Source organism: Lycorma delicatula, chromosome 3, assembly GCF_047948215.1.
Source record: "Lycorma delicatula isolate Av1 chromosome 3, ASM4794821v1, whole genome shotgun sequence".
NCBI classification, from domain to species: domain Eukaryota; kingdom Metazoa; phylum Arthropoda; class Insecta; order Hemiptera; family Fulgoridae; genus Lycorma; species Lycorma delicatula.
In genome coordinates this window covers 145,879,021-145,902,321 of record NC_134457.1, presented here as the reverse complement: position 1 = coordinate 145,902,321, position 23,301 = coordinate 145,879,021, and the positions used below count along the sequence as shown (strand labels likewise).

The 23,301-nt window shown below is 29.6% G+C and overlaps 1 protein-coding gene across 5 annotated transcripts in view; it reads left to right on the top strand.

Annotated features, from left to right (window-relative positions):
- Positions 1–23,301, top strand: part of LOC142322085 (uncharacterized) — a 360,304-nt gene that overhangs the window by 58,425 nt on the left and 278,578 nt on the right. For all 5 annotated transcript variants that reach the window (XR_012755771.1, XM_075360742.1, XM_075360741.1 and 2 more), the window contains exon 2: positions 11,825–11,866. The gene's annotated coding sequence lies outside the window, so the exon portion shown is untranslated. The remainder of the gene's footprint in view (positions 1–11,824; positions 11,867–23,301) is intronic.

Below are 23,301 nucleotides of genomic sequence, written 5' to 3'. Positions count from 1 at the left end.
AGAGTAGCCGTTTGCGAATATATGGTATCGCAATCAGTCTTGATCCCGGAAACATCACTTAGATTGTTGACAATATTACCCCTAATCAACCTACGCCACGACATTTTTCTCGGATCTCTGCTCGATGAGTTAAGAGTTTCCTATTAGTTTTAAAACCTTTACTAGTAGATGTCGTTTTACTTTTACCAGGTTTTACTTTTATTACCAGGATCAGCTGACAGCTGATCCACAACTACGCATCGCATTGTAGGCTACAGATTACATTTGAATAATTGATTAAAAAGTCTTAAAAAAAATAAAAAGTATTATTTATAATACAATATTCTGGATCTGGTCGTTTTACTTAGAGATCCTTATTCTTGACACACTATTTCTTTTTAAATGAAATATATTGTTATTCCAAGAGGATTTAATAAACACAACTTAATGTCAGAATGGTGGATATATATATATTTTTTGACTGGGTTTGTTATTCACTTTCAGTTTAGTTTAGTTGGGGTGTTAATATATATATATATATATATATATTTGTGTGTGTGTGTGTGTGTGTGTGTGTGTGTGTGTGTGTGTGTGTGTGTGTGTGTGTGTGTGTGTGTGTGTGTGTGTGTGTGTGTGTGTGTGTGTGTGTGTGTGTGTGTGTGTGTGTGTGTGTGTGTGTGTGTGTGTGTGTGTGTGTGATATCTTCATCTAAAAATCTTTATTCTGGTTACATTTTCTTATGACTTTGTTAATCTGACATTTTTTTGCTGGTTTTATGTCAGGAATTTCTGAATTAGGCTTTAATAACTTAATACCATTTGTTAGAACATTATTTTATGAATTTTTTTTATTGATAATAATAATATTGTTTTAAAAGTAATTGTAAAAAAACTGTTAATAATATTAATTAATATTAGTCATAACTTTATTAATTTTTTTTTTTAATATTTTATTTCAAACCGGAATCAAAAATACATTATACAGATTGTTATCTTATGACATTTTAATATTATTAATAAAACCTTTTCAGTTAATTGAAAAGTTGTGATTATTAGAAAAAAATGGAATTATTTCGTTTCTTTTTTAATGTTTACATAGGTTAACAGTGTTTAACGCTATCCGTATTATTTATTATATTCAAAGGTTTTTATTATAAAGAAAACTGATCTGAAGTGTAATTTGTTTTTAAAATGTTTTTTTCATTGTTAAAATATCTTATGCCAACAATATTTAATGACTATAAGTAAATTAAATTTAAAACTAATTAATTTTTAATTTATTTGCATAACATGAAAAACTCTGTCTTTTTTGTTTAAGTTTATTTATTGATATATTAAGAAGATTAATGATAACAACAATACTTTTTGTTGAGTCTTTTTATAAGCGATTTACAATTAGATAACTTCCTAAAAGAATTTAACATTCGAATTGTAGTGACATTTTAGATAAATATTTTAATGTCCTTAATTAAAAAAGCAATTAAATTTTAAGAATGGAGCATTAATAAATTTTCTGCAAAATATTTAAATCTGTCTGATACCAAAATATAATTAATTAATTACTCTACAACTGGATAAAATATATTTTTATTCATTTTATTTTTAGGCACGGTGTCAGTTGAATCAAAATAAAATGTAATTCCTTTTAAGAGAATTTATCCACTTTTGCTGTAGATCAATTATGGACCACGAAAATATCATTTCTTTTTCTTTTCTCCCTATATTCTTTCATTCTTTCCTGGTGTTTGGCCTTTCTATTTTCCGGCCATTACACATCGGCATGATTATTTTCCTTCCTCACCGTTTCAAATCCAACTTCGTATACTTTTTGTCAGAATAGCTTTCTAACTTTAATTTCCTATTCTTGGATCCCTAGGTTCTGTAATTCTTGTTTTCATTTTCTATAGGAATTCATAAAAGATCAACAATTGATCTTTCGATTCCAGAGCTTAATGAATATTCGTTTATTTATTCTGTACGGTCCAGGAATCTCAGTTTCCTTCTTTTTATTGCTTTATCGATATCCTCTATTTATTTATACATTTCTTGGTTGGATCCCAGCCTGTATTCTTCTGTTGTTTTCTTGTGACTTAGGAGAGTTCTTAGTGTTCTTTTGCCTATTTTCTTTAACGGTTCAAGGTCAGTAAGGTGTAACTTTTCACTTTCGTATAGCACCACTGGTCTCAACATTGTGAAGTGATGTCTGAGATTGACCCTTTTTGAGAGGTTCTTTTTATTGCAGTAATCTTAGGTTAGGAAACGTAAATTACCTTTTTATTATTGATAATATTTTAGAACTAGATTCAATCCTTAAAAAATAGAAATAATTGATCCAGAGTAAATATACGAGTAATAGTGAACATGACGTTGGTATTCGACATTGTACTGAATAGTACAATTTACAAACATGATGAATAAATGTATTCAGAAGTATTAGGAATTTCGGCTTTACTTCATAAACACATCAACTCCAGCTTGGTATTTTTGTTTAGCCACCGTGCAGGAAAAAGAGTTCCCGGAGAATTCCATAAATAGATTCGCTTCCCTGTAAATATGCAAATATCTTGCACAGCATTTTATAGGTCTGAAATCTTTAGTCTGGATTCAATGTCAAGCCAAAAATCATTTAAATCCGCAGAGAACGGTTGAATATAAGTTAGGGAGGTGGATGATGGTAAAAGAATGATCGGACAACTAAGAAACTATACAAACAAACCTACCAAAGGAGTAACTCTTCTACATTGGGTTACCCTCCCTCCTACAATTTTTCAGAAGATTGAAGGGAGAAGTAAGGTAAAAGCATCACATAGTTGGCAAATATTTTGGATAAACATACACAAAAAATTGTTTTATTTCATGCAATCTTCTGAAGAACCCCTCCTTTCATAACACGCTCATTTTTCACTAAAGAGAACCCTCCCCTATCATCAGAATGTACGACCTATGGAAGTATCAACTGAACTGTAAGCCGTTTGAACGTGAGTACATTGAAGATATTTTTTGAAATCACTTTCTTTTTCTGTATCCTGCGGAAAATATTTAGCTGATTTTTTTTCTAAGTGAAGGACTTAAAAATAGTAGACTTAGGATGAATTTAAAATTTTAACATTCCATACCACTGTAGTCGACTTATAATTATAGATTTTTTTTTTGGTAAAAATTAAAATAAATGGGTAAATTAAATGATATTATTTGTAAAATCAGCTCGGTATATTGATCTATTTAAAAAATAAATGATTTTAAATACATGATATGATCTCAAGCGCGCGCGTTCACAATATTTGAATCACACAGTTTTTATATTGGAGCAATTTTAAATTATGAACTCAATTTAATATCTCTGTACTTCCTGAACTGAACATTGTATCTGACTGATCTACACAGTAGTTGAGAGAGTAGGGCCGCAACCTTTGAATATCATTGCTAGAGCCCATGAAGTTGCGTAAACGACTGCTAGAGTGCTGGAACTGTCAATACGTGTCAGTTGAGTAAGATGGCTACAGTTCAATACACGGTTTTCTGTGTTCTTGAGTACTGCACGGAAAATCTCAGTTATACTATTGAATCTGCACTGCAGTGCAACATGCGTTTCGTCTCTGATTTAATATTGACTCTCCAATAAGGAAGAGCAAGTTATGTCGTTAATTTCACCAGTTTGAACAAACAGAATGTCTTTGTAAAAGCAAGAGCATAGGCCGACCCCGTGTGGCAGAGGAGAACGTGAAAAGAATTGATGGAAGTTTTGTACGAAGTCCAACAAAGTCGACCTATAGAGCGAGCAGGGAACTTAGAATACCTCTGCCTGGTGTGTTCTGAGACTCATTTACTTTTCAAGCCATGCCACCTACAACTTTTACAGGTTCTTCGTGAAGGATTTGATAATCCAAAGGGTGTGAATTTTGTGATGAAATGCTTGAAAATATGGAGGATGATATTTTTCTTTCGCGTTTTATTTTAAGCAATGAAACGATGTTCCATCTCAGTGGAAAAGAGAATGGACACAATGTTTGCATATGGGGTCTACAAAATCCACATGACACTCTGCAACATGAGAGAGACATCCTCAAGGTTAATGTGTTTTCGCCCTATCGTAAAGACTTATGGACGATTCTTTTTTAAGAAACACGCGGCTATTGGAATAACCAGGACATGCTGGAAAACTGGCTTTTCCCTCAACTAGATGAAGATTCACAATACTTAATTTTGTAACAGGACGGAGCTCCATCGGAACATAGATGTTCGACGCTATTTGAATGAATCTCTACCTCAACGATTGATAGGACGAATCGGAAATGAAGACATGGCTCTTCAGTTTTGGTCTTCAAGATCATCTGATCTCACGCTATGTGTCTTTTTCTTGTACGGGTTTATGGAAAATGCAGTTCTCGCACCGCCTATACCAAAAAATCTAGCTGACTTGAGGAACTGTTATCACAGCTGCGGTGAACTCGTAACACAAGATTGGTTCCTAGCGTGTGGGACGAGTTCAGCTACCGATTAGATGTGTGCAGCAGGAGGGAGCCGCATTGAACATCTATGAATTGTATCAGTCAACTGTATTGTGAGTTTTATCAGATGTAATTTGCTTCACATTTGTCATTAGTTCTTAATTTGGAACACAGAGTAACGAAATTAAGTGTATCATTATGAACTTCTCTGTATATAACATAATATAATATTATGTGTTTAACTGAACTGCTGACCGGTAAGATTTCTAATAGGTTGAACCGATAGACTTATGTGACATTACATGGCATGTCTTTTTATTTTAATAACTATCAATATTATTTCCTATAATAATTTTTTTTTTTATTAGATGAATAGCATGACGAAACGTGGTAACACTTTAAAATGATAAATTATTCGCTTTCATATTAATAATAATGTTCTTATATAGGACTTTTCCGAACTTATTAGTAGCACTTTCTACAGCAAACTTGTAGCTAGCAAAATCTTTAATAGCACCCGTTTTTAATAAATTGATCTTTTCAACGTGGAATAGATGTTTATTGTATTGTTTGGCTAATAAGATTTTTGTCAAATTTGGTGTAGAAATTTTCATATTTTTTATGTGTTTTGAGATTTTAGTTTCTATGGACGTATGTAGAATTTGTTTACTATTAACATCTTACTATGCGAGTCCTATTTTTGAAGTGATTTAGAAAATTTCTGAATTCTGTTGTATGTTTTCTTTTATGTGTTTTTGTGTGTACAAATAATATGCATACAGTTTCTCCAATTTAGTACACATCACAGTGTTGAATAACCAAAACACATCATTAACATTCTTAATACATCAAGCAAATAAATTGACAATTTTTTTATCTCATTCCTCTGTTACCTAACAGTTGAACATTTTACATATATAATTTTAGCTTTTGTGTGAATTCAATCACAGCTACATCAATTACTTATAATTCAGTTCTAGAAAAGTTGTTTGTCTCAAAAGAGTTTCTAAATTTGTCTACATACAACAGAAATTCTCATATTTCAATTTTTAATTAAAAGTTATATTATTCAATTTATATTAGATATGATATTTCCTTTACTTACGAGTATTAACTCGTATTTTCAGTTTTTCAAATATTTCAGAATAATATCTACTGTACTATTGTTTCGAAACTTTTTCTTGTGATAATTTTTTATAAGTAAGTACTATCAAGGTTTTCCCTAATTAGCCGGATAACTTTTAAAGTATGGGAGTACGAGAGCAGAATTATTTATTGAACTTTTTATCACCAAGTGACGTAATAATGATATTAGTACACGTTTTAATTGACCTTTTATGTTGCAGATGTTTTACTGTTTCAGAATGTAAATAAATAAATACTCGTAAAATATTTCTTTCGAGTAAAGTGAACTTCCTTGAAATTATCAATGATACTTTTGTTATTATTTTTTTCTTTTTTCTATAAAATGTGTATGTATATTCTACTATAGAATACGGGTTTTAGCAATTAAATTAAGGTTTTTACTTTTTAAGTTACATAATGATATTTATGTATGATTATTTTTTTTTTTTTAGTTAAATCATTAATGTAAAATACGAGGTCAAAATGAAAAAAAAAAATGTAAAAATTATAGCCTGTATAGTGTAGCGTAATAAATTTAGTTTGTTTCTATGAAAACTTGTAAATTTATAACTTTTTACAAAGTATATATATTTATTATATTTCTTAAAAAAATATTACCTTCGTATTGTAGTGAGAGGTGAATCAAGAACACTATTGTAGACGGCCCTCAATTAAATCTCTAGTTATGATTTAAATTGTTAAAGAAATAATGAATGCTCTTTGGAGGATATAATCAATACGCTAAAACGAAACTTAAATTAAAAAAAAAGTTAATATCTACAAATGATCAGTTAATAAAAAGAATTTATATTTTTCTTTAATAAAAAATGTTATCAAACCATAATATAAAAAAGATAAGGTTTTTTTTTGTATTTAATGTGAATTAATCAATTGCAAGTAGGTTGTAAATTATTTTTATAATAATCTTTTTCATATTATTATTTTTTCGTCTTTTATTTTCTACGGGTAGTTAGGTTTTCTATTTTTTTTTTTACCGATAGTTTTAATACTGTATAACAAAGAAATAAGAAGAAAATTATTGCTACCGGCAAAAAATTACTCTTACGAAATTTTTGCATTTTTAATTTTTTTTACTAGTACGAAATGTCAGATATTTTGAGGTGAAAAAAAAGTTATATTACCATAAAAATGATAAATTTATATATATATATATATATATATATATATATATATATAATATACTTAATTAATATACTTTATATTAATTGTGTATATTTATTTAAAAACTTTATGAATAATGAATGATATGATATCCTCTAGAATGAGCTGTAATTACGTTTTGATGTTTAGTAATATATTTGATTTTATATTAAATATTGAAATATTGGCACGGATTTATACGTGATATATTTTCAGCTTAGTGGAGGTTACTGCAAAATACACTGATTAGTGTTATTTGTATTATTATTATTGGTAAAAAAAAAATCCTTCAGATGTAAAAATTGGCGACTGACGATTTTTTTTTTGTGCCGATCTCTAAGCTAATAAAACTAATCCTGTAATATTCAACGCTAATAGTAATACTAGAATGTATCCGTTACTGATACATGAATTGTGCTAAACAAGTACACGTTCATAACATTTTTTTTTAACAAAAAAGTGCTTAATTGAAATAAAAAAATTAATGTGTTTTGGTCATAAAAGCGCATGTTTAACTACCTATATAAAAACTGAATAACGTATAAATCAACAACAAAAGGAATGTGAATTTTTTATTTTGCTCTAATTTAATTTTTTGGAAGTGTTATTATAAGCTTATTGAATATTCTTATTACAAAAAAAGGAAACGGTACTTACTCTCTAGAGAATTACTTTAGGTTTTTTTAATTTTTTTTTGTATCAGTGACTTAAAATTAACAAGTATTTTCAAATATTCTTAAAATATATGTTAATAACGGTATAATTCTACCAAAAATATGCTAAATATATATATATATATATATATATGTGTGTGTGTGTGTGTGTGTGTGTGCACGTATATAAAATTGTGAAATATTTGAAGATATTATTAGAACTAGTTTAAGTTACTGAATTCTGTACTTTCTACTTTCCAATACAAATTATATTAAATCTGTTTACGATGTTGAATCATAAAAATTATAAAACATGAAACTAAAAAAGAAGAGAAAAATATTATTTTATGGTTATCCTTATTAGTGAAGTAACAGCAATTTTTAATAAATTTTCATGTTTTTATTTAATTTATCTACAATTATTTATGCATTTTAAACCTTAATACTAAAGACGACGATTAAAAGTTACAGGTTTACGCGTATATAATATTCAGTCAGTAAGGAATATACTCGATCGTATACATGTAAAAAAGTTCATGATAATAACGTTGATAAAATAATTATTTAAAAGTTAAAATTAAATAAAAATAAACTATTTTATAATCGATGTATTAAACATTTTTAATCCGTTTTATTTTTCAAAAAATTATTATATTTTCTGTGAAAAATTAGACCTTCTGAATTCGCAGTTATTCTTGATTTGGAAAAATTTTACGAAAGAATTCTTGACATTCAACCTGATTTTCATTTACAATGTTTTTCTTTTATTTTTCCTCTTTTTTGTGTCGGTAACAAGAGAAATATAGTTTTATCAAAATTTTGAACCTTTTAGAATCCTTTATATACTTATTCTTTCCTTTACAATCGTGTTTTGGTCGACGAATCTGTAAACCAGATGCTCGGTAATTTTAATACGCGTAAAGGTTTTATGAATACCTAGACGCAGAAATTACGGTTAATAAACGAGTAAATGCGATATAAGCTTATGCTATGTCGGCTTTTACGAACGAATAATAAGTTTTGATGATTTTTATTTGAGCTTTATGAAAAGTCATATAAAAGAAGTTTAGCTTGTAAGGATTTCGATTGTCAACAACATCCCTTACTTTACAAATTTTGTATCTGTGGATCATTTCGTAGCAGTTCTATATGCTAAGAACGCATCAGAACAACATTTATTTCTTATATCTATTGAAGTTGATCTGTTTTATTCGGTGTAAAGATTTGTCATCCATATCGATCGATTTCCTGTCAACGGATCGATCCATCGTCTAGATTATGTTGCATTATTGTAACAATTTAAACTCGTACGAAGAATAACGGGTTATAATTGAGCTTAATAGACAAAGTATTATTATTTTATATAGGTTAAACTTTTAATTCTAATACTTTTACTAGGTATATTTCTTATTCAAAAAGGGACAGTGAACTTTAAATTTCCGTTCTACGTGTTATTAATTTATATATTAAATATTTCCTTTTATGCAACAGTTATTTTGTTGTTTGATCACTTGTGTTTAATTATAAACTCTCTTATAAAGTAGAAGGAATTTCAGTATTTCTGCAGACATAGAATATGTTAAAAGATATTTAAATGGAAGATATTAAAGTAATAAATAATTAGGATTAAGAAATATTAAAAAATAAACAAAATAATAAATCTTAATTCAGTTTTCACAATTAAACGCATGACTGATTTCGCTTTTTCCTTAGCTGACGTGAAGATGATAATAAAGTTTCAATTTTGTCCATTTTATTTATCAACAGAAAGTAGGTAATGAAACTTTCTAATAATCAGCAGTTCTTTTAGGGGAAGGAGAAAGAATTCTATTGAAAAAAAATATAGCCTAAAACTGAGATTTTGATCAGTTTTTTTACTCTTGGAAATAATTCTATACATTACATATTTATACAAATATATAAAATATTTTCTTTAAAATATTTTCGATTAATATTTATTTTATAATATAAGATTTTTTTTTTAAATTTCCGTATAATTCTTTAAGTAAGAACTATACATAACTTTGTTGTCAAGTTTGAATGAAATAAGTTCCCGTATTTTACTTATGATATACCAACGTTGTAAGTTTAATTTCTCGATGTCATCATATTTACGATGTGTTATTTAAGTCGGCTTACTTAAAACAGTATCATTTCTGCTGAAATATTATATTTGACATAAAGAAAAATGCAGCTAATAATTTTAAAATTATATTTGTAAATGTATCTAAAAATATATGTTTACATTTTTTTTTTTTTTTTTTTTTTTTTAATTTCACTCGTTTATTTGTTTATATAAAAATTATTTATCCAAACAATTTTACCTGCTTAAAGATTAAGAAAATTAATTCTCATTCTTAGATTATTATTTTTAGTACCCTGCAAAAATTCAATCCCAAAAAAAGTTCTAGATGTTCAAACCTTTTCTTATTGCTAATGTTTTAATATAAAGAGGGCCTTAAAATTATACAACAATAACATACCATACAGGGAATAGGGACTTACAAAATTTCCTCTAACATATAAGCTACTACAGATAAATCCTGTTTATTAATAAATAAATAAATAATATTTTTTTTAATAAATAAATTTTAGTAACGATTACCTAACTTTGGGAATACTAATAATATTGAAGTAACAAAAGTATAAATTTAAATAAAACAAACATTTTTAACGAATTTACCAATGTATATTTTTTTAAAAGAAGACCTTTTTTTATTGAAGTAGTTATTCTATAAAATTATTCCTAAAAATCTTAGTTATACTTTCAGACGATTACTTTGTCAAACAGTGTATCAGTTCTTAAATCTTTTATTTGATACTTGAGCCTTCGTCTGATACAGCATTCGTCTGTATATTCCGGTGAAAGACCTCTCACACATCAGTATAGACAGTGTATTTTTTCGTTTAGATATAGATGACTACCGAATTTTAAAATTCAATAAGATAGGAACTGAGAGATTTTTACTGTAAAGAATGGTAACTATTTTAACCTTAAAACGGTATTATTTTGAAATTTGTTAGTGGAATAATATCTTCAATAACTCAGCGTGCAAAGTTGCAGTTTCGGACTGTTTAGGAAATTTAAAAATCTCCTTTGTTGTTTCTTTATCCTTTGGAAAGTGAATTTTTTAGACTGTTCCTCATACTTGACAGGAGTTTAAAACCACAAATAGTTTTTTCAGAGGGAGAAAAACCATTTTTCCCTCTGAATAATTCAAACTTCTTGGTACCACTGGTTCGGAAGATACTCAAACAAAAGTGAATGGATCGTAAATAGATCACCGATGCGTACTGCTAACTCGGTCATTTATTATATGTTTAGCAGGAAGAACAATAATTATATAACATATAATTATTGTGTATGAAAATAATAATTAATGATTGTATAATATTGGGTAATAAAATTGTAATAGGTAATTTACCTACTGAAGTTAAACACTGTTGTTCCGATAGAGCGAGACAATAAATGTTTGCTGAATACCTGTGATGCTTTCCAAAGGTGTTACTGGAGTAATGAACGATTCCTTCCTCAGACCAATCCCGATCTTTCCTTATTTCGAATCCTTTTCCATCCTTTCGTTTTCCTTGCCATCTCGTTCGAATTGGTTTTGAAGGGAAATTTTTCTTTTGACGTTTTCTTTTTCTTTTAACGTTAGAAGAATATTCTTGCCAGTCGGTTTTAGGTATATAAGGATGTCTTAGGTAGTTTCTTTTGTATCGCATTAACGGTGAGTGAGAAAAAATTCCCTTCTTAATGTTGGAATTACTATCGAAACTTCAAATTTCCATTTCTTCTTGACTAGAATGATTATTATTGATTAAGAAAATTAGGAGGGATCGATTTGTATATTAGAGTTTGCGTTTTTACTTTAAAATTCAACTGATACCGGTCGGTTTTGACAGTGTTCAACAATTTATCATTTACTGGCAGAAATAACGCGTTGTTATCTGAACAAGCCTTTAAAAATTAATTTAGCGGTTTATTTTTCCATTATACTTATTAAAAAAAAGATTAACCCAGTTTTTTATAAAACGTTCAGAGCGGTTTTGTTTTAAACCTTTTATTTAAGATAGTAAAAGAAGTCTTTTACTAATAGAAATCAAGTAAGATAATATGTTTGTTTGTTTGTTTATTTAATCCGTATATTTATATTACCTAGTAAAAAATATCTGTTAGCATTAAAATAAGTATATTCGAACTTTTATAGCGGTTTTCTTAACTGTCGTAGTTTTAGAACATTATTATATCATTACGAGAAAATTAAATTTTAGAAATTTAGATCTATTACAGAGAAAATTTAAGATTAAAAGATAAAATAATAATATGAAATGGCCTTCAGGCAGAAAATTAACAGTGTTCTGTAATACTTATTATTTTTTTAACGTTTCGTAATAGTACTAGAATATTTATTAGAATTCAGTTAACGTGTAATTTAAGATGTTTTTTTTTTTTCAGTTGCAGGATATCAGATGCCTCGCTATTTTCGAACTTAAACTCGTAAGTAAAATAATCCTTATTTACGGATATTCAAGTTGTAAATCTATTTTCCTTTTTAATTATTAAGACGCTTAATTGAACCTACTGGAAGAAAAAATATTATCTGCTTTTATTAAATACAATAATTATTAAAACTTTTTAATTCATACCAAGAATATTTTGGGAGGCATTTCAACAAAATTTTAAAACTATTTGAAATAACAAGTTAATCATTATTTAATTTAATAACAAAAAAACTATAAAAATAAAGCTCCATATGTTTGCATGAAAGACTTTGATATAATGTAAGCAAAAAGATTACAGTGAAAGAGATGGGAATTGTACAATCGGGAGGAGGATTTTGTAAGAGATATACATTTCTCTTCTTCTTATTTCTCATTTTATTATTTTTTTTTTGTTTTGAGTTTTCGATCCTAGCAATCACACACACACACACACACACACACACACACACACACACACACACACACACACACACACACACACACACACACACACACACACACACACACACACACACACACACACACACACACACACACACACACACACACACACACACACACATATATATATATATATATGTCGGTTTTCATCTTTCTAATATCAAATAGAAAGTTAGGAAAGTTTGAGGGGAAAATTGTTTGTGAGAAGATAAGTTTCAGTTTGTTTACTAATACCAATATTTTGTGGAGCCGGTGCCGTCCCCACCTGTAAGGTCATCTAATGGATGGACTTGCAGTGACAGCCAAAAAGCGGAATTATTTGTCGCACATATGCAATGTGTTCAAAAGCACACAATTCGAAGCATGTTGATGAAAACATCTTTGCATTCCAGGATAGCCCGCTTCCTCTGTGTTTCCCGTAAGACCTGTTACGTTTGTGAAAGTATCGCGAGAGATTGGTAGAATTAAGTACTCGAGGAAGGATTTGATTTTGTGACTGCTAATGTATTGTGTATGTTACGGTCTTCGGGATTGCTTTATATAACCCATCTGTTCAATGCGATACTTTGGACCACATGGTTCCCCTCGGAAAGGAATGTATCGCAGGTGACTGTGGTTTTGAAGCCGAATAAATCCGCAAATGACGTGTCTTTGTTCAGGCCTTTAAGCTTGCTTTGTATATTTTTAAAGGCTGTTCCTTCAAAGATTAAGGCCAGTCTTAGAGAAGGGTAACGTTATCTCAGACCACCAGTTTGTCTTCAGAGGCGGCCAATCGTCTATCGAGAAAGCCCACATAGGTTGGTTAGTGTGATAAGTGGACACTTAGAAAGAAAGGGATACTGTTTGATAGCCTTCCTAGACGTTCAGTAAGCATTCGATAAAGTTTGGATTCCCAGTCTTCTTTTAAAACTGAAGCCAAGCCTACCTCAACCGGTTTATCTTGTGTTACGTAGTTACCTAAATGGGCAGTTTTCTCAAGCCAGATATAACCGTGACTTGTCTGTCTGTATAGACAATCTATCAGGAGTTCTGCAGGTTCTGTTTTAAGTCCGATTCCATATCTGATATACGCATCTGAATAAACACATTCCCAGTACAGAAGTTGTCACAGTTACGTCCTCGCAGACGACATAGAAATTTTGGCGGTAGATTGTGAACTCGACTTTGCCTAGGCAAACTGCAAGTTGCAATCGACCTTATCAATGAATGGCTTTGTAAATTTAGGCTGAAAGTCAATCCTGCCAAATCGAGTAACGTGATATTTACTTTGAGGATTAATTGCCCTCTGATTCAACTGGACAATAGTCTTATTCCTGACGCGGACACAGTGCGGTACCTAAGGTTCTATCTAGATCATCGATTGACCCGAAGAAACAGGTCAGAGAGATGAGGAAACAACTGAATGCTAAACTTGCACGAATATACTAGCTCCTTTATAGATGGTCTCATTTGCTCTTGACGAATAAATGTTGGTGTGTAAAGTTTTCCTGAAACCAATAGGGAGATATGGTGCACAAGTATCAGGGAATTATTTGTTAACTGTTTACCTTTGTTATCTGTTATATTTGATTTTGTTAGCTTAATGCTTCGTTTGTGTCATGAGAGGTGATGCATAATATTGCATTTGAAGTGGCCTATCTTTGTATGGTCTCGACATGTTACTCTTAGCCAAAAAATTTACTTAAGGTGTAGTTCTTTTGGTAACTGATCGTAAAAATAAATTGTTCCCCCCAAAAAAAAATAAAAATATATAATACACTTAAAATACCAAAATATTTTCAGAATTTTTAAATCTAATCTTTTCCCTTTTACTCATTTTTTAAATAAAATGCTTATATTTTCATAAAATATTGAAATTTAAAAAAAATTAAAATCCACAAATCTTCCTTCATTTTATTATACTTATACGTAAACTTAATATACTAAATTTCTTAAAGCATTAAATTTGATTCAAGTTATAAATATAAATTTTTTTTTTTTTTTAATTTATACTTTTTTTCCTTTTTTCTGTAATTAGAAACGAAAAAATTACCGTAATTTTTACATCAACCTGATATCACCCTCTTGACATCCTACATTAACCTGACATCAACCTCCTAAATTCTGGAAAACTGATATAACAAAACTGTTAAATAAAAGTAAATACTGTAAATGCTTCATCTTCGTCTTAAAATTCTACTCTACAATCAGTTATTTCCGTTTAAAACCTAATTTACATTTAATTTGAACTTAAAAGCTTTATAATATTTATAAGTTTATTTTAAAAAGGGTACGTTTTAAGTATTTGAAAAAAATGATATAAATTTATTTCACCTTGTTAGAAATATTTAGTTAGAAATTTTATGCTTCTAGTCGATTCTTTTTCTTGGTATAAAAAAAAAGTTGCATTAATAATGTTTATTTATTATGAATGACGTTTACCGTTATATACTTCTCATTTTTCATTTTTATGTTGCATTGAGTTCAATTTATCTCATTTGTTAAAGAATTTACGAGACTATACACAGTTAACAATTATTTATGCTTTGTTCTATAAACACTCTTTTGCTCCTTTAATATAATATTTATTTATTCATTCATATTAAATTGACCTATTAAAAAATAAGGCGTATTTATATCAACAGTAATATACGCCTTAAATAAAGGTTTTTCAGACATATATACGATAATGAAAATTAAATCATAAGTATGAAGTTATCATAATTTAGAATTTGCTAGATCTGTGATTGCATTGCTTTAGGAATTTCATAAATTTTCGATTTAATTATTATAATTATAATTACTATAATAATAAAGTAATTATTATGTTACTTTTTATTTTGATGCTTCTTTTATCATTCCACATAAATATAATTTTACACATATGCATAAATACACACAAAAAAGCTTTGAAGTAAGTAGTGAAACATAGTCAGTGGTTCCTCAAATCTGTCAGCAACGAAAAATTTTCTAATTTTCTTAATTTTACCAAGAATTTGACAAAAATTAATTTGTAATATGTATATATATATATATATATATATATATATATATATATATATATATATGTTTCCATTCATATTCATTTGTGTTTCTTTAAAATAAATGAAAGCTGCATGACATAATGAACAAATATATTTGTGAACTTCTCGGCATGTATAAAACTTATTATTTAAACTAACCTCTAATGACAAAATTGAGATTATTTTTTTCTTGCGTATATCTTTCATTTTACAGAATTTCATATTACTCTCTCATGTACACTTCTTACTTCAATATTTTTTTACATTATTCATTCTAGTAATACTGTCAGATATTGTCCCCTCCGTGTACATTTCTTATAGTATTTATTCATACCTTTTGTATTAAAGTGATATTTAATCATATTTATTAAAAACAAAAAATTACCTCAATCATACTTAAACTATTTTTTTTGTCTCTTTCCGCTGGGGGAGGAAAAAACTTCTATGATTATTATTATTAAATTTTGTTTATTTATAAAGAAAATCATTTTAAAAATGTTTTAAATTCAATCCTATGCTCAGGTATCCTTATGAGGTATCATGAAGTATAGATAACTTAAATAAAACATCTTGTGCTAATGGAATATATTTCATCACCTTATTTAAAAATTCTGCCTTACCTGTACAATGAAAATTAAAAATAATTCTTCACAATAAGCATAGTTTAGAAAGAAAAATATGGGAATCCATTCAAAATGAAAAATTAAAAGGAAATATTTTACAAAACTTGTTGGAATTTTTGTAATTTGGAGATGGGATACATGCATATTTTTATAGTTTTGTAATTTTTAGTTGTAGAAACATATTGGCTATTTTTAAAAATAAGTGTTTCCTTTTCACCCTCTTGTTACATTTAGAAAAAATACAACAAGTTTCAACTACGTTCACTGAAACGGTAAAAAAATAATAAAATCCATTTTACAATATAAATATCGGAGAAATAGGAGTACTTCACTGAATAAAAATATTTCAGTTATGTTTTACATGACATTTTCTGAAAAACTACAAATTATGACGGGCAAAATTGTCTTGAACTCTTCCGTAAATAACACAGTAGTTCCTCATCACTGTCCCTCCTTTCCGTGATCCGATTTGTTGATAAAAAACCGGAATAAATTGAGAAATAGGTTTTCATTTTAAAATATTTCTATTAATAATGTATTAAGTTATACCAACTAAATAAATAAACGTACTTACATGTTATAAAATCAAGTTTAATTTTCTGAAACTACAAACTCAGGCCAATTCTTTAAATATGGTTTTTATTTACTTTTCATCAGCACGTACAAATTAAATTATATCTTTTGATTTACTTTCATCATATTTAGCTTCCAAACTACTACTACGACGTAAAATGGTTTCGGGTTACTGTTAAATGCTGTGTAGGCGATAGTTTGTGTTTGTCGTATTTTCTACCTGATTTTTTAGGTACACCACCCATTCTTTTTTATATTTTATAAAGTTACATCTTTTCTTTCTAATTAGGATTTTCTTAGGTTCTTCACTGATGTTTAATAATATGCTACGACGAAACATTATGTTTACGTGTTTATTATTTTTTATTTTTTTTATATTATCAATCAAATTTTTACAATATTTTACATTTTCGCTAGGATTATCATAATTTATTTGAATGTTACTTTCTACTTTTCCTAACATTTTTACTCTAACATTCGTAGTCGACGCATTTCGGAGTACCTCCATTCTCAAAACTAAGCGCTGCTAAAAGTAGTTGTGAGAATAGAGCTACTGCGAAATGCGTCGACTACGTTTGTCAGAGTGGCAATGCTAGAAAGGACAGAGAATAACACTCAAATCAATCATCAATTAGTTTATTGGTTTCATACTATTCTACATTCCCTTCTGTTCTGTACTAATATTTTTACCTCAACATATTACCTACATCGTAAATTATTATCGGTTTCATATATTCCAGTCTTCGTCTTCCTGTAAAATTTTTACTTTCTACAATTCCTTTCATCACCAAATTATTATCAAATACGTGACAACTAAATTAATAAAAGGCCTACTAATTTATTTAGTCTCTTTACATGGTTCGATTACAAACTTCTCTCTTCTCCAATTTATTCACCTTAGGATTTTTCCTTTCAAATTTTATCAACCCATCTAATTTTCACCATCCTCCTATAATACTAAATTTCAAAGGTCTACATTCTTTTCCTTTTTGTTTTTCCTATTTCACGTGTCACAAGCATAAAGCACTTCACAAAAAACTTGTAAAAACATTCCTTTCAAATACTAGATCAACATTTAATATTAGCAAATTTTTTTCTTTGTAAAGGGGTTTCTTTTTTTGTTGTTGTGCCGATCCTCTTTTATTGTTTAAATTACTTCGTTCATTCTTTGTAATTTAACTAAATAAATAACAAAATTCCCTCGCTTCTGGTATACGAGGTGTGGCTATTAAATAACGAGACTAATGTTGCTACAGAAGAACTGCACATGCGCCAAATTCCGACAGCTGTGTAGCATGGTGCCTTCTCTTTCAATTGCTGCCACTCCAGTTTCTGTAGACATAGTCTGACCGTGGTCTTTGTTTGGATAACATCTATTTTTTTTTTTTGTTTTGCCGAAAAAATGATAAGTGTTTTTTATTAGAGCAAAGAATTGTCGTGAAATTTCATATGAAACTTGGAAAACCCGCTACTTAAACTTATCTTGTATTAAAAAATGTATATGATAATGAATATTTATCACGTGCGCGGGTTTTTGAGTGGTTTAAGAGTTTCCAAAATGGCCGAGAAGGCCATTTTGGAAACTCTTAAACCACTCGAGAAGATGATGATTGTTTTTTTTCGATATTCAGGGGATTGTGTACCTTCACTGGGTTTCTGAAGGTCACAGTGAAGGTCAGTGGATTTCTATCAATCAACATTACTATCTTGAGGTCCTTGCTTAACTGCATGAAAAAATAAGAAAAAAACGACCCGAATTGTAGAAGAACAAGTCATGGGTTTTTCATCAGGACAATGCACCGGCTCACACTGCATTGACTGTCAAGAAGTTTCTAGCCAAGTATAACATCCCAGTGTTAGACCATCCGTCTTATTCGCTTGACCTGGCACCATGTGACTTGTGACTTTAACCTGTTCTCCAAGGTCAAATCTGCATTAAAAGGAACTAGATTTCAGACCGTTGAAGCTGTGAAAGAAAAAGCGGGGCACGCATCATGAAAGAGCTCACAGAACTTCCAGCATTGTTTCAAACAATGAAAAATTCGAATAGAGCGTTTTAGGGGTAGAGGAAGGGTGTGTATTGAAGGGGATAATAACTAAGTATGTATAAATTTAAAATAAAATATTTTACAGCATTAATCTCGTTATTTAATAGTCACACCTCGTATTTAGTTCCCGATCTTACGTACATTTACGTGCTTATTACTTTCAGTAGGTTACATTTTATTACCTTTGTTTTACTCTTATTTATTTTCAGACTGAGTTTCTCTTTAAGCAAAATAACATATGCAATTCAGTAATTTTTTCTAATTCTTGTTTGATATTTGTAAAATGAACATCACCAGCAAATCTTAACAAACCATTTTTTTAAACAATTATTCCACACTTTCTTCCTTTAACTCTTGAATCGCTTCATTACCTAAACGTTCAGAAGTGATTTTAAAATTCCTTTGAGTAAACAGAAGATATACACGTAACAGAAAAATATCTGAAAAATTTAGAAAGGTAAATAACCATTAGAGATTTATGCTAGACATCAGCACAGACTTTTAATGATTCAAACGTTTAAAACTAATCGATTTACCATTTAAATGTATTTAAAACTATTAAATTATTTTTCATTTAGTTAATCACAAATATCATTTAATGTAAATAATAAAGTGCATTTAGTTATAAATATTCTAAAGGAAAGTTTACACTTACGTTTATAATATATCTGTTACAATAAAAATAAATAATTAAGTAAACAGATCTTTACGATCTAGCAGATACACAGGGCGCCGTTTATCAATTAATAACTTTATTATTTATTTAAGAATAGTTGTAAATGATATGGGCCGTACCATCGCTTAACAGAAAAATTTTATACCCCTTGATAAGAATGTAATACAAATAGGAAGTGTAAACGCACCTTAATTTTAAAATCAAATATTTATTATATATGATGAAATATTTTGTAAGTAAATTGACTGTAAAAAAAAAATAGGAATATGTTTACTAGTTATACCCACTTTACAAAACCCTTTTCGTTAAACGATTTTTTTTTAATTTACTTCCTCAAAATGTATTTTCGGAAAGTATTTTAAGCGATGAAAATGAATGACATTGAATTTATTTATACAACTTTCACAGAAAAGTTTTGAAATTTTAAACAGGAGTTTCTTCAGCCCCATTTTGTGGCTTTGCATTTTTTTGTGGTGCGATTTTATATATGTGATGATTTATATACTATAATTTGAATTACTGAATAATTTTAGGGGACAATAAAATTTATACTTTACGGATAAGAATTAAGATGCCCAATTTTACCCGAATTGCATTTCAGATACCGATCAAATCAAAGAGATAGGCCATGTAAACTCAAGCGATTCGTTACACGATAAAAGAATCATGTGCTTTAACCGATAAAATAAAGATGTTAATTACATTATTGCATTTAAAATTAAATTCATGGGTTAGTAGTTAATGGTATGAGATTATTTAATCTTTACCTAAATAGTTGAAAAGTTAACAATATAATTATCCTTTAAACAGTACTAAGTGGAACTGTATATAATTGGATTTCCTCTTGGTGTGTGTGTGTGTCTTTGTTTACGTGCGCCCGTGCACTTATACGCAAGTGTGCGTAGCGTAGGAAAAATAGAATAAGTATTTACGTAATAAAATTTAGAAATTTAACGATATAACATGTAAAAAGCGGAAAAAATTACATAGAAATATTATTGTTAAACAAATGAAAAAAAAAAAAAAAATATTTATAAAACAATAATAATTATGTTATTATCTTTTTTGTAATAATATATTATAAAAAGAAGTACAGGTAAATGTTACAAAATAATTTTAATTCTTATCCAAGATGTAGTGGAATTTACTAAATACATTATTTATTCTAATAATATGCCATTAAATATATATAGATAATTACAGACTTTCTAATTTTTATGAAAATTACTATTAATTCTAAATATTTGTCAAACCATATTGGTTATCCAAATATAGTGTGTTTTTGTTTTTATGAACAGTACTTATAAGTATATATTTTATGAAGTCTGGATAAAATATTTTGGTAATAAATAATTAAATTAGAGACTTATTTTATTCATTTCTGTCTTTTTAAGTATTGTTTTATAATAGAAAACGGGATCGATAAGAAATTTTTGTCAAAATCTATTTGTAAAGATTTCAAATAATAAAAAGATATATTTAGAATTAGTGAAATGAGAAAAGAGCCTGTAAACACTTCATACTTTGCACAACTTAATCGTATCCTTTTGAACGTATCCTTTGTTTGTTGTTTTCTACAAATCGATTATTTTGATCCTCTTTATGAAATGTTTATTGTCTTTTTTTATAATTATTTTTCCAGTTTTTTCTCCAAAATCATTCAAGTACGAATATGAAATTTTGTTATAACCATTAAAAATAAGTTTATATAAAATATTTTTATGAAGTATAGCAGGAGTAAAGGAAAAAACATAAGCTTTAGAAATTTAGATTTGCTAATGAATTTTGTAAATTAAATGAAACAGGTTAAAAATAAAGTTTATACTGAAGAAATTTTAAGGGCGACCTGGGAAAAAAGAGATTTACGCATAATACTGTAAAAGGAAAATTAGGTATTTGTAAGTTACTTTTTATGCACCCTGACTTAATTTACTAGGAAGTATATAGGAAAGTTTAAAAACTGTCATTTAAAAGGATTACGACAAGTTCTATATCATAATAAGTAGATAAAATTACTAATTTAATACAATTTTTCATAACAGAAAAAGGGATAGATTAACTTTTTTGCATTACGCTATCTTTCGAAGTCCTTTCCTTTCTTACTTAAGTGAGATATGATGCGGATCGCAAAGTTGCATTATGTGAGAAAAATATTTAATATGCAGTTATTACACCTAGTTAACAGATAAAGTTGTCATTTGTAGGTTCGAATATCGACATTTTCAAGCTAGTCATGCTGATACGCTACAGTAACCAGATGTACGAAAAAGGATATCGGTGTTTTAATTTCTTATAATATCTCTTGGCTGTTATACGGTATTGATTAAGGCTATGATCAAATAGAAAAAAGGGCTGGTTTTAGTTGTAAATTTATTCCCTATCTTTCCGCTTGACAGAGCCACTGCAAAGATAGCGTGACCTCAAAGAAAATCTGTGTTCTGCAGTTTCCTATATGTAAATCTGTAGTTATAATTCCATAAGCGTTTCTGGAAAGTTTAACTGAGATTCTCCAAGCGGCAATAATATTCATGGAAGGCATAATCAGTTTGAAACGACTGGATGTCTGTGTAAACGGAAGAATACGGGACTACCAAAGAAGTCTCAAGAAAATGTTGAACGTGTCAGGGAGTTTTTTCTAAATACGTTAGCAATGAAAAATGACGGCGTGGAATGTTTGAAGGTAACGGTTACATATGCGTCCATACTGTTTACAGCAGTTACAGGCTTTGAAACCGACCGACTACGCTGTGCATGCCGACTTCGCGTTTGAAATATTGCAGCAAAAAGACGATGACTTGCTTGATCGTATTGTGTTTAGTGATCAATGGACATTTCATCTTAATGGAAAAGTTAACGCTCATAATATCCCGTATATCGGGGTCAGAAAATCTCCATGATTTCTTAAGTGCGAAAGAGACTCCCCAAAATTAAATGTTCTCTGTGCAGTATCCCGACGGCAAATTTACGGGCCGTCCTTTTTCTTTTCTTCTGAAGCAATCGTAAAAGTATTGCTTATTTGGATATGCTGCGTACATGATTCTTTCCTTTACCGAAAGATGAACCAAACAATTTTATTTGGCAATAAGATTTTCGTCTTCTCACCGGCATAACTCTGTATGGGATCTGTTGATTGACGTGATGTTTTTCCCTGACAACTGTATCGGTCGGTGGTGGGGAGGGTAATTTCAGCGCCTCCTGCACGGAGCTGGCGAGATGCATGGCCTATGATGCCGAAGGTCACAGACTGTGCAGTGCTCTGTGTAGTAAGACCGTCCGTACCTACTGAAGATACTGCAGCTGAGTGTGGGGTCGTGTAGGACACTGGGTGCGAAGGGGTGATGGACAGCTCTCTGCGGAGCTGTCGTTCGTCCGCGCTTGCGCAGATAGGCGACGGTGATGAGGCACGGGGACTCCTGATCCTCAGAGCTGTAAGACCGAGTCTCGGTGGGGGTCCCCCAGCCGGGCAGTCCCTACTTGAGACAGGTGAAGAAGACCGAGTCCCGGCTCCAGTAGCGAGGCGGCTGGGAATGGTATAACCGGACCTGGTTTTTCTCTGTTCCGGGGGTTAGAGGGAAAGGCACCTTCCAAGGTTGCGTTATACTTAAATGAGGGTCGGTCCTAGGTGGCGGGAAAAAAAACTGTATCGGTCGGCATGGACCCGATGATTGAGATTGTTTGTGGTGATCTCCTAGGTAACCATATCTGACATCATGTGATTTTTTTTGCTTTGGGATTTTATAAAGATTCTTATGCTTCCATTACTATTGTTCTACACGATTTGACGCACAGAACTGAAGCAGCTGACTCTTCCATTTCTTTAGACACGGTGGTTAAATAATAGGACGAATTTTCCTAGTGGTTAGATGAGTGTTACGTGACGAAAGATGCTTAAAATAAACATTTATAGGAAAAGACTGTGAGAGTAACTGTTTAATTTTATTTACGATTCATTACTGTAAGTCTAAGTTAACAACCAAATAGCTTTAAAACCCAATATTATTTTTTATAAACACAATTCGGCTCAAAGAAGAAGGCAAGAAGGAAATATGCCGCTCTTTGCTTTTCAT